At 35.2% G+C, this 12,500-nt stretch overlaps 1 protein-coding gene across 1 annotated transcript in view; it reads right to left on the bottom strand.

The window, feature by feature from the left end:
* LOC135108164 (dolichol-phosphate mannosyltransferase subunit 3-like) overlaps nucleotides 1-12,500 on the bottom strand; it is a 131,865-nt gene that overhangs the window by 118,096 nt on the left and 1,269 nt on the right. The gene's annotated exons all lie outside the window — the stretch shown is intronic.

The raw sequence follows: 12,500 nt of genomic DNA, 5'->3' as shown, positions 1-12,500 counted from the left end.
TTCTTGATTCTCGATCTTTGATGTCTTGCTACCTCATATTATTATAACACTTTATTATAGTGACATGACACAAATTTAGTCAGCATAAATAAAACTGCAAGCACTAAAGGCTTTCATGATTTGATTACCTATATGGCTTGTCTAAGTTACATTTAAAAATGAGACAGGAAGAAGTTGAGTCCCGAACACAGTTAATGAAAGGAATAGACTCAGTGATCAGGTTGGTGGTACTGAGTTATTAAGAAGCTTTACATTTAAAGGAAGAAAAGACAAATTTATGGATGAAGATGAGAGATGGAAATAGGTAAGCATGTTTCATGCAGGAACTGGCACGTGTAGCTTCTATCAACGGTGTCTTTCAGAATGTGTACTTGTGGACAAAAGTAAACTGCCACACTTATTGCCATTGTGTGTGTGTGTGTTTTTTTTTTTTTCACTATTTCAAGTGGAAATATTTGGTATTTGTTTATCTTATTCTGATGGAAGTATTCCGTTCTGGGTCTTATAGTTTGCATCAGCTATCAGCCATCGGTCCCTATGCACGCGCTGACTGGAAAATGGTAAGTGTGAATCACACTTGTAGCAGCAAGGTAAATATGTTACTGTCTGAACCAAGGTGTGACGACCTGTACCAAGGTGTGACGGCCTGGACCATGTTGTCACGGACCGTACCAAGGTGTGACGGCCTGGACCATGTTGTCACGGACCGTACCAAGGTGTGACGGCCTGGACCATGTTGTCACGGACCGTACCAGGGTGTGACGGCCTGGACCATGTTGTCACGGACCGTACCAGGGTGTGACGGCCTGGACCATGTTAGTTATTTAGTTAGTGGAATAATTGGTTAGTTGTCAGTTAGTTGGTTGGTTAGTTGTTAGTTATTTAGGTAGTGAATTAGTTAGTTACAGACAGTTAGTAATTAAAAATAGTTATTCGTTTCCTCTGTTCTATCTATTTGCTTTATTTATAATTAGTGTGTAGTGGCATCTGTGTCACTCGTGGTCCTCTGTTCGTTGCTATTTGTGTATAAGGAAGTGTTACAATCAGCACTGACAGGCAGTACGAAGCGTGAAGCAGACTGCGCTGCCAATTCAAATGTCTGACTCTTTCACTACCATGACTTCTAATCAGTCGTAACAAAATTTCGTGGTTTAAACTCAGAACATATTTCTGAGACATGATACCAAAATAAGTGTTCGAGTAATTTAGATATTTTGCTGCATATCTTTTTATGTAAGAGTAGCTCTGACCAAAGCCAACAAAAAGTAAGAGAGAGAGAGAGAGAGAGAGAGAGAGAGAGAGAGAGAGAGAGAGAGAGAGAGAGAGAGAGAGAGAGAGAGAGAGAAACTAACACACACATACAGTAACTGAACACCTGCCCTGCCTCACTCGTTCCTCCCCACAGGTGTGAGAAGGAGTAAGCGTCACCTGTCGGACAGCACCCGCCTCACTGGACGTGGCCTCGCAACCCGAACCTGGCAGGCAAAACACGGTCAGTAAACAGAAGCTGAGTATCCGATGAAAGAAAAGGAGCAACAGAAAGGGAAAAAGAGGAAAGGAGAAGAAAATTCAAGGGAAAGGAAGGTGGCGAGTTATTTTACATACAGTTTTGTGATACAGTGTGCCTGAAAATTCATTAAATCGACATGTACTTAAATTTTCTCCCAGGGAAGGAAAGAATGTAACGCAAGAGGGAAAAAAAGAAAAGGGAAGAAAATGCAAGAGAAAGGAAGCTGTTAATTTATTTTATATACAGCCTCGTGGTATAGTATAAAAAAAATCCATTAATTTGTCTTGTATTTAAATTTTCTCCCAGGGAACAGAGAGAAAACAGGGAAAAAGAAGGGAAATACTTGAGAAAGGAAGCTGCAAGTTACTTTTCATACAGTCTCGTGGTACAATATGTCAGAAAATCCATTAACTGGACTCGCATTTAAATTTTCTCCCTGTAAATCTTCGGACAATCAGTGATGAGCAAGGCGAAGGATCATACCAGGACATTTTGGACAAGAAGAGGCACCGAGGAAGGTGGAGAGCTTCCAAGTGGCTACATTACTGCAGGACAATAAGGATTAGTGTTCCTGAAGCCAAACTTTGACGAAAATCTTAGTTCTACATTTCATACATTTTCAGGTAGATTAATTAGGTCGGATTCGGATGCCATCGCCTTGCAGGAAGATTTGAAAGTATGAACGAATGGACAAAGAGATTGCAAATCCAGTTTAATATTAACAAATGTGAAGTACTTAGCTTAGATAGAAGAAACCCACACAGTAGGTACTCAATAAAGAACAAGGCTCTGGTAAGTTCAGAGAACCAAAAAGATCTAGGAGCTGTCGTTAGCTCTGATTTTCGCCTAAGAAATAAAGTAAATCGAGTATTAAGATTAATTTCTAGGGGTGTTAAAAGTAGAAGTCCTGAAGTAATATTAAAGTTGTATTTGGCGCTGGTCACACCTCATCTAGATTATGTTGTGCAGTTCTGGTCCCCATATTACAGGAAGGATATAAGTCTATTAGAATCAGTACAAAGGAGAATGACTAAAACGATACAGGGGATGAAGGGGTATTCCTTTCCATTTCTTAGAGATACGTAGGTTAAGAGGAGGCCTGATAGAGTGGTAAAGGGGTTATAACAAGGAGAACATATGCAAAAAATTCTCAGGATCAGTAATCAGTATAGAATAAGAAATAATGGGTTCAAGCTTGAAAAATTTGGGTTAAAGAAAGAGGTAGGAAGAAACTAGTTCTCAAATAGAGTGCCAGGTGAATGGAATGAACTCAGTAATCAGGCTGTTAGTGCTGAGTCATTAAGGAGCTTGAAAAGAAGATTAGACAAATTTATGGATGGGAATGATGGGTGGAAACAAGTGGGTATGTTTCTTACAGGGACTGCCACGTGTAGTAGTCCTGTTGGCTTCTTGCAGCTTCCCTTATTTTCTTATGTTCTTATATTCTTATGTTTATAAATGCAATATCAATAGTACTTGTGAAAGTTTATTGCAAAATTCAGTTATGGTGTTACTTAAAAACTATAACTGAGAGAAAATATAAAAGTTTAACTAGTTTAGTTCATAGAAAAAAAAATAAAAATAAATAAATAAATAAATAAATATATATATACTCGATCCCCCTGGTAATCCCCCTGGCACCGCATGACCTCGTATATATATATATATATATATATATATATATATATATATATATATATATATATATATATATATATATATATATATATATATATATATATATATATATATATATATATATATAAACGAAGATAAATAAATAAGTAGATAAAACAATAAAAAAAAGAAAAATGTTAATCTAGACATTACCATTAGCAATGAAAACAAAACCATTTATTTTTACCACAGTATTTCCTTTCGTCGTAACTGCTTTTCTTTACAACACTTATTGCTGCTGTTGTTGTTATTGTTGTTGTTGTTGTTGTTGTTGTTGTTGTTGTTGTTGTTGTTGTTGCTGTTGTTGTTGTTGTTGTTGTTGTTGTTGTTGTTGTTGTTGTTGTTGCTGTTGTTGTTGTTGTTGTTGTTGTTGTTGTTGTTGTTGTTGTTGTTGTTACTATTCCTGTTATTATTATTCTGTGTAGTTTTCGATGAACATCTCCTTCTGAACTCTTCAAACGACAAAGAGAGAGAGAGAGAGAGAGAGAGAGAGAGAGAGAGAGAGAGAGAGAGAGAGAGAGAGAGAGAGAGAGAGAGAGAGAGAGAGAGAGAGAGAGATTGGTTTTCAAATAGACTGGATGGAAGGAATAGACTGAGTAATGAAGCTATTATTGCCGAGTCAGTAGGAAGTTTAAAATAACATTAAGACAAAATTATGTATGGGAATTATAGGCGGAGACAGGTAGGCATGTTCTGAAAAGGGACTGACATGTGTAGGCGTGACAGCTTCTTGCAGTTTCCCTTATTTCCTTATGCTCTTATTAAGACTGGAACATAAGATGAGTTCCAATCCCAAGAATACGTGCGTGTCCTGCAATACCTCACACAGGGCTAGCGTGACTGGCAGCCTGAACTACGAGCACTGAATAAGTACGAGTAATGAACAGCGCACGAAACACCACGCACTACATGCTGAGCTTGCTGGACACCTCTGATGAAAGGATCATGCCCTCCTCGCCTCCCTCCTGTCCTGCCGTGTCATCTGCCACATGTACCAGTAAAAAAAAAAAAAAAAAAAAAAAAAAAATATATATATATATATATATATATATATATATATATATATATATATATATATATATATATATATATATATATATATATATATATATATATATATATATATATATATATATATATATATATATATATATATATATATATATATCGCAAAAAATTTAAAAATATTGCACTGATTAAATTTTACTGTTTAGAACTGTCATCATTTCATATTGAGCTTGCTTCTGTGCTTACGTTTTATGCTTAAGTACAGCTTTAAGATAAGCACAACTTTAAGCAGAATTCTAAGCCTAATTCTACGAATCTTTGTGAGTAAGGTCCCAGGTAAAGGCTAAAGTCTTCTGTACATTCATAGTCACTCCCATCTCTCTCTCTCTCTCTCTCTCTCTCTCTCTCTCTCTCTCTCTCTCTCTCTCTCTCTCTCTCTCTTGCATATTTTCTTTCCCTCCTCACTTCTCTCCTCCCTGCCCGCTCCATTTCCCTTCTTTACCGCTCTTCAGCCCGGCCATCCTTCCCCCTCCCTACTTTTCCCTCTCTGACCACTGTGTAACTCACCTCTCCTTCCTCTTCTCCCTCCCTCCTCCACTTCTTCCTCAGTAACCTGCCTCAATAATAATAATAATAATAATAATAATAATAATAATAATAATAATAATAATAATAATAATAATAATAACAATAAACGGTTTATTATTCAGGCAGTTAACAAACTGAAAATGTACAGAGGAGGTGGGGAAATACTTAACATTAATCCTAAGGCTAAGTCTAATCTAGAAGGGAAATGCTATTGATGGCTCGCACCATGGTGGGAATCGCGCTGAGTCTGTACCGGTCCGTGCGCGGTGTGTGTGTGTGTGTGTGTGTGTCTCTCTGTGTGTGTGTGTGTGTGTGTGTGTGTGTGTGTGTGTGTGTGTGTGTGTGTGTGCGCATCGGCCAATACAAGTATACGATTTCTGGTACTGTTACTACTTTTACCACGGATGATGACAATAATGGTGGTAGTAGTAGTAGTAGTAGTTGTTGTTGTTGTTGTAATAATAATAATAATAATAATAATAATAATAATAATAATAATAATAATAATAACAATAATAATTCAATTCAGTATCCTTTATTCACACAAAATCATACAAAAAGAATCACACTTAAAAACATAAGAAAGTAAAAATGAAATAATAAAAAGTTTGCGTAGAGAAAAGTTTTAAATCTGATGAGTGGATAATGTTTGTACACACCACTATCCTGATCTGTTGGGCTGCTAGTGTAGCGAAGTCCTCAGTGCGTCTCACAGCATAATTCTTGAATGAGTTCACCGCTTCGTCCTGCATGACGCAGCTCATTAAGTTACACCCAAACCTTGTTCACCGAATTACAATTCATCTCAGACTTGTATGTACACAAGTATATTCAAATGTAATTTTTCACATATACTCAAACATATAGTTTTCATAAAAAAAAAAAAAAAAAAAAAAAAAAATGGAGATATTTCCTTGTATATTTAATTGATTATTTTCAAATTAAAGCATATGTTTCTCATGTATATTCAAGTACACTTTTTTTATATATATATTCAGATGTATATTTTCAATGTACGTACGTATATCAAAATGTACATATTATAGATTTTATAATATATATATATATATATATATATATATATATATATATATATATATATATATATATATATATATATATATATATATATATATATATATATATATATATATATATATATCATTTTTTCATTGGTATTCAAGTGTACACCTTTCATTTATGTATAAAAGTACATATTTCAATTATATTCAAATGTATACTATTCATGTTAAAACCTACAGTTTTCATGAAAATCGATATCTATATTTCTTATACAGTATATTCAAATATACACTTTTCAAATATACTAGAAAATAAATTTTTTCCTGTGTATTCAAATGTACATTTTCCATGCATGTATATTCAAATGTACATAATTCAGGTATGCTGGAATGTAACAATTTTCATGTACGTTAAAATTTACAGTGTTTATGGGTGTATATTAAAATGAACAATTTTCATGTATATCCAAATGTACATTTCATGTAAATGCGAATTAATATTTGTTGTGCATATTCAAATATACACTTTCATGTATATTTTGTTAGGCATTATGAAAGAGAGAATAAAGGAAAGAACGATGGCTGTATTGTTAAAGACAAGATGGAAAGAAAGAAAAAATGCAAAAATGAAAAATATGAAGAATACAACAAAGAAAGAACGAAAGAAAGAAGGAAGAAAAGAAGAAGAAGAAGAAGAAGAAGAAGAAGAAGAAGAAGAAGAAGAAGAAGAAGAAGAAGAAGAGAAAAGTTTCAACAATAAAAACAACAACAACAACAACAACAACAACAACAACAACAACAATAAGAATAACAACAGCAACAACAGCAACAACAACAACAACAACACATTACTGCCACAACTATTAACAAACAATAAGCATGCCTTCTTGTATTTCGTACTGATTTTTTTTTTCTTTCCAATTAAGCAACATTAATTTCCTGTTGTTTAAGAGCCATTCACATCGACAACAAAGGAAAAAACACCTAATTACTGAGGATATAAGATTTACTTGTTGTTACGTTACTTTAGAGAGAGAGAGAGAGAGAGAGAGAGAGAGAGAGCGTGCTTCCATTATATCAAAAGAACTAAATTACAGTGCTCGTTCTTTTCTTATTCTCTTTGTTCTTCTGAATCCTGCGCCTCCGTGTTGACTTTTTGTGTTGTCAATGTAATATTTTTCTTTTTTTGTCCAATTACCTTTTTTTTCACAAACTTTCAAGTACACCATGACAGTTTTCCAAGATATTCATAACAGGGTATCCCCCCCCCCCCGACTTCACACACACACACACACACACACACACACACACACACACACACACACACACACACACACACACACACACACTGTCACCATTCCATCAGTAAGATCTTCATCCTGCGGAATCATATAGACCGAAAAAAAATAAATAGCTAGCTAGTAAGATGAGTTCCCACCTCATTGTGTTTCTCCCTTCAGCAAGTAAGAAGCATCAGAGAGCACCAGTGTGGGATGAAATTACAGGTGACTCTTGCTCTAAACGATTTTTTTTTTTTTTAAACATGATCGGCTTAACACTGTTTGAAATATATTACATTTACTTGAATTTATACGATGTTTTCGCTTCAGCACAATCAGCCCAACCGCCGCCAAGTGGCACCGCTCTCTCACGCTGTACTTACGTAAATATTGAGGTAATGTTTTTCCCATTTTCTTTGTTTTTTTTTCTGCATTTCAAGAGTTTTGGCTTCTATATATGAGATTGGCATTGATAAACAAAGGTAAACTAAAAGACAAAATGGTGCAAATTAGCAGCTCAAATCCCATAACCATATTTTCCTTTTTTTTTTCTCTCTCTCTTACACAGTTTCCCTTTACACAATGCCTGGAAGTCCCTGCATATCGTGTAAACCGAGAGTCACTTATGACACAAACTGCGCTGCTCACAGAAAACAAGTAGTAGTTTCGGGGTAAGAAGAACACAACCTAACATCATTCACTCGCCAAAACCAAGATGCCTCTACAAGTAAAAAAAAATCTTGCTTATAACTTGATAGCCTGAACTTCTCATTTCCTTCGACTTCTTCGACTTTATGTATAAGTTCATGATTATTCCTCTCTCTCTCTCTCTCTCTCTCTCTCTCTCTCTCTCAAGACTCTAGTGGAAGTTGCTAGTATTGTCAAGGGTTTGTTCATGATCATTATAATAATCTAACAGAAAAATCTGCTTCATCAACAGAAAATACATTCACGAGATATTGGCTCATGATATTTGTGGCCTTTGAAAGCAGTCCTGATGAGAGAGCAAAGCATCTCGGAAGACAAGTTGAGTCCTTACCAAACTATCACTAAAATCATGAAAACACCCTTGATAACTTTCGCCCAAACATTTGAGACCGCGTTCAAAAAAAAAACTATAGATATTTTATTACTTACTTGTAAAATCATACGGAATAAAAAGTAAAGTTAACTTAAAATTAAGAGCAAAGTAAAACAAAATCAACGAAACATTCATACTAAAAAATTAAAAGAACAAACGAACATAAGCGAAGTTGCAAGAAGCCAGCAGGCCTGTAGTTTACGTGACTGTCTCTGTATAAAACATAGCTACCTATATCCATCTGTCATCTCTATCCATATATTTATCCAATCTTTCAAAACACTTCATTGACTCGGCACTAAGAGCCTGTACTGCTCCACACTTTCTACAACCCATCCAACTACAATTACGCAAAAGAATACGGATACAAAAATGGATTTACTTATTAATTCCGTTACTCATTTATACTATGAATGTTTTTTCTAATTAGTTATGAGTACCGCAAGACTTAATTTCCTTTTTTTATCACTTAAGTAAATTATTAAAAACAGAAACAAATACTAAGTGTTTTACTTGAACATTATGCAAGTCAGTTATATTTAAATTTCCTTTTTATCGGTCAAGACTGCCACATTATTGTATTTTCTGATATCACACCAATCACGCCTTACAAAATTACAAAAAAAGAAGAAAACATTTGATGAGTTACTTGCGCACTGCCGCTCATACACACCCTGAATATTTTAATTAGTCAAAAATGCCACTTAACTGAATTCCCTCTTATCAGACAAAATTATGACAAAAAATTAATAAAACGTAACAAAAAAAAAGTTATTTCATGAGTCCCTTGTGCATTACGCCACGTACATATTTCGAGGATTTTCCTAAATTTTCTCTTATCACCACAATTACGCTTTAGGAAATCGATATAGGAAAAAAAACAAAACGAAAGAGGAAGAGAAAAGAAAAAAAAAGCTATTTCCGCATAACGTCACCCATAATATGGGTGACGTTATGCGGAAATAGCTTTTTTTTTCTTTTCTTTTCCTCTTTCGTTTTGTTTTTTTTCCTATATCGATTTCATATTTGAGTGCTTTCTATTTTGTTACGAATGTCACATAACTGGAGGACATAAATCTTAGCACCACAATCACAACTATAAAAAAAAAAAAAATGGCTTAAAGCAATAGAAAGGAAAAGAAGAAGAAAAAAAAAAGGCTATTTGAAGAGTTACTTGTACACTACGTTACTCATATGGACTTAGTGTTTAATTAGTAAGGCTGCCCTGTACACATACACACTGCTACTGAAGAGAGAGAGAGAGAGAGAGAGAGAGAGAGAGAGAGAGAGAGAGAGAGAGAGAGAAAGAGAGAGTGTGTGTGTGTGTGTGTGTGTGACAAGCAGATAAGAAGCACAACATACCTTAAGAAAAAAATAAAATTAATAAACAAATAGATAATGAAAAATCACACGTACTTTACTCACACTTCTTGTATCTTTCTTTTTTCCTTTCATCTTATATTTTATTTTCCTTCTTTTTTTCTATTTTTTTTTTTCTTAGATGCGTTCGCCCATCCGTCATGAGTAAGATATTCATTCTTGTGTTACTTATTCAACCCAGTGGTCTCTTCCCTGCGTGACACACACACACACACACACACACACACACACACACACACACACACACACATTCACAGGCTGCACAACACGAGGCACAGACGCACAGGATATCGCTGGCAGACGAAGAAAGGAAGGAAGGAAAGGTAAAAGAAACAAAACAGAGAGAGAGAGAGAGAGAGAGAGAGAGAGAGAGAGAGAGAGAGAGAGAGAGAGAGATTCATCTTTTCCCTGACTTAAGCACACAAGTGAACATATTTTAGAAGTGCATCAAAAGTGACAAAGGAGCGCTTGTGTGGACTTGAGATGTTACCTGAAACTTACGTATGTCACTGTGTAGTTTGAAATCATCCCTGAATTGCGATTTCTTCCTGTAACTTGAAGGCTTCGTGAACTAAACTTCCTTATGACTTACGAGTGCGCGGTATATTGTGACCTAAAAGTTTGCCTTGACTACCATAACTACCCGTGATGAAACCCTTGATGTCTGTCATTGGAAGAGAATAATATTAATGATGTATGGATCGACAGACAAAAAAAAAGAACATTAAGACTAAACTTTTTTGAGATGGATGAATAGATGGATGGATGGATGAATGGATAGATGGATGATTAGATAAGTGAATAGATAGATGGATGAATGGATGGATGGATGGATGAGTGGATAAATGGATGGATGAATGGATAGATGGATGATTAGATAAGTGAACAGATAGATGGATGAATGGATGGATGGATGGATGAATGAATAGATAAAAGGATAGTCGGATGAATGGATGGATGGATGGACGTTTCCAAAATTATTCTAAATTGATTCCCAAAGGTTTCCAAATATTTCCAAATGATTGCAAACATTTTCCAAACAATATTTCCTAATGTGGCCTTAAGAGAACACAGCAGAAAAGATGTCTTAGAAAGAAAAATGTGTTACGTAGCATATACATGGCATGACCAGTGTATATAAGAGTGCAAAGTAAAAAAAAGTGTTATGTAAGAGATGAAGTTAAATTGGAAGTATTACATATGTATTATATTAGTATACCACTCTCAGGCGGAAGTCACACCTCACAGGTTTGAGATGTGGCATTTTTCATTATTATACTCGTACATTCAGCACCTCTATAATCGAGTAGCTGTTTCATGTGCTTAAAATTGAGATCTAATACTTTTATTTGGATTTTCAGTCTTAAAAGTAGAGAAAAAATACGATTTTTTTTTTTTTTTTTTAAATCCTAGGCGCGAGGGTACTTGGATTTCTCAAAAGCTCTCGGTAGAGTTAACAGGCTCTAGCTCAAATTACTGGCGGTTTTCAAGGTTTCCCTGATTCTAGTAATAGTCTAACAAGCATTCTGCATCAACCATGGAGAAGGCACTCATGACAGCATGACTATAATCATTTGTGTCATCTCTGTGGTCTTTGAGAATGGCTGTCATGAGAGAACAAGGCATTTAAAGCCACAGATTTAGCCCTCTTGTCATAATCAGAAGTCGAGTAACTCTCAACACTCATTTGCAGCGTGCTTTGTTTTCCCCTGATCTTATGTTACAAGTGAAGTCTTTATTACCCAAGAATGGTGTCTAGTCTAGTTGAGAGTGAAAATATTTGCAGGCAGATTCGCTGGAAACGAAACACAAAGGAGATCATAACTAATTTAGGGACCTTATTCATTCCTGAACATTACAAGATCTTATCTTTAAATTTATCAGGATATGGTCGCAATTATTGGGACTTTTCAAGAGTGTTTTCATGATTATAGTAATACTTAAACAAGGATTCTACATCATCAATGGGAAAAATACATTTGATAACTTGAGTGATCTTCTCTGTGGCCTTAAGAGACGGTTTAAGAATACGAGCCTGAATAGTGGTTCTCAAACTTTGTTGCCTGGTGGACTTTGTACGGCGCACCAACTGTGGTGTCAGTGTAGTGCAGACCAACTAAAAGGCACAAATTTAAGAACACTTACATACTTAACGACCTAGGAAAATAAAGTGGCGCATGCACTTTGAGGAGAGTCACGGAATACAGCTTGCGAATCCTGTTAATCTGTCACTAGAAGCGTAAAACACCTTAAAAATCCGTGTTAAGTTCAACTAAAATCTTTGAAATTTATCAGCAATGCGGTATTGAAGTATTTAATAATAACAATAATAATAATGATAATAATAATAATAATAATAATAATAATAATAATAATAATAATAATAATAATAATAATAATGATTATATTTTTTGTCGTCAATTTGGATAAATAAAAGTAAAACTCGTTGTGAATCAGGTCCCTTATCTCCAGACGCTGAGGATTTTTAAAGTTCCCGATATAATGTTACCGTTTTCAACCTTCCCTTCCCCTCCTCCGAGTCCAGCACCACCTAAGCCCACTACCTTTGCAGCCTTTCCTACCTTCACCTAAACTCGCCATCTATTCATGGTAACACCTACTTCTGCCAACGAAACGCACCTCTAGGTATACAGAAAAAAAAAAAACAGTAGAGGAACAATAGTGATATTAAAGGTAGGGCGAGTCAGAAAAATAAATTACTGCAGAGGAAAAAGGCGAGGGAACAAGTAAACAACAGGCGGGGAAAGAGAAGGAATGATAGTGATAGTAATATTAAAAGTAAGGCGAGGGAACATGTTGACTACTGCCGGGAAAAGAGGAGGAATAACAGTGATAGTAATATTAAAAGTAAGGCGAGGGAACAAGTTAACTACCGCCGGAAAAAATAAAACAAAAAAATAAAGGAGACAGTGAGATCAATAATAAAAACAAAT

Source organism: Scylla paramamosain, chromosome 16, assembly GCF_035594125.1.
Source record: "Scylla paramamosain isolate STU-SP2022 chromosome 16, ASM3559412v1, whole genome shotgun sequence".
Lineage (NCBI taxonomy): Eukaryota > Metazoa > Arthropoda > Malacostraca > Decapoda > Portunidae > Scylla > Scylla paramamosain.
This window is presented reverse-complemented; position numbering and strand designations above follow the sequence as displayed.